Source organism: Orycteropus afer, unplaced genomic scaffold (assembly GCF_000298275.1).
Source record: "Orycteropus afer afer isolate SDZICR_OR568_19922 unplaced genomic scaffold, OryAfe1.0 scaffold00119, whole genome shotgun sequence".
NCBI lineage: Eukaryota > Metazoa > Chordata > Mammalia > Tubulidentata > Orycteropodidae > Orycteropus > Orycteropus afer.
Genome location: NW_006921706.1, coordinates 5,869,038 through 5,870,255, shown reverse-complemented (window position 1 = coordinate 5,870,255; position 1,218 = coordinate 5,869,038).

Below are 1,218 nucleotides of genomic sequence, written 5' to 3'. Positions count from 1 at the left end.
CTCCTTGGAAGCAAGAATGGCCAGACTTCGTCTCACCTATTTTGGTCATGTTGTAAGAAGGGACCATTCCCTGGAGAAGGATGTCATGCTTGGTAGGATGGAGGGTCAACGAAACAAGGGGAGGCCTTCAACGAGATGTATTGACATGGTGGCTGCAATGATGGGCTCAAGTATAGCAGGGATTTTGTGGCTGGTGCAGGATCAGGCAGTGTTTCGTTCTGCTGTGAATGGAGTCGCTATGAGTCGGAAACGACTCGATGGCACTTAACAACAACAAATGCTTGGATGTCAAAAATGTCTGCATTTAGATCTTAGTCACTCTTTGATCTTAATACATGATTTTATCATGTTTGCCCTAAGTTCCATCATTGTTTATGTCATTACTTCAGAAAGATTGAATATGATTATGCATATAATACTTTTAACATAAGCCCTAGAATATAGTAGATGCTCCAAAAATTAATTCCTTTCTACTGCTTTTGCTTTTTACTAAAGTGTTATTAATAATCCCAATTGACTTTAGTCCTAAAAAGAATAGTTCCAAATAGATATTGAAACTTGAAAGTTCCAAATAGATATTGATAATAATGTGTATGGTAAGAAACATAGAGCCTCTAAACCTTAAAAACAGTTTTGTAGGTAATTTCAACTTCATCTATATAGTTGAAATTAAATACATATGTTATTAAAAGTTATCCCCATTATGAACTATCCTTCCTCTGATCTATCTTATTTAGATTATTCTTTTGACTGGATTATTCTTTCGACTGGATCTCTGGTTTGATGAATTATTAAGGAACCCTGGCAGCACAGTGATTAAAGTGTTCAGCTACTAACTGAAAGACCAATGGTTCAAAACCACTAGTAGCTCCACTGAAGAATGATGCAACAGTCTACTTTCAGAAAGATTTATAGCCTTAAAAACTGAATGGGACAGTTCTACTCTGTCTATTCTGTAGAAGTGTAGGGTTGCTGTCAATCAGAACTGACTTGATGGCACCATTTTTTTTTTTTGACTGCTTATCACTGTGTTATGATAAATTGACTAACTTGAAGCTCATTAAATCTTTTGTGGTAGAAGGGTAATATGTCTCCACAAAGGCATAATATCGAAGAATTTGTCTTGTATTTCTATTACCACTATGTCCAGAAGCAAATGAAAAAGATTCCTATTCTGTTGCCTGACATATTCTTTTATATATATTAATGGAAAACTTC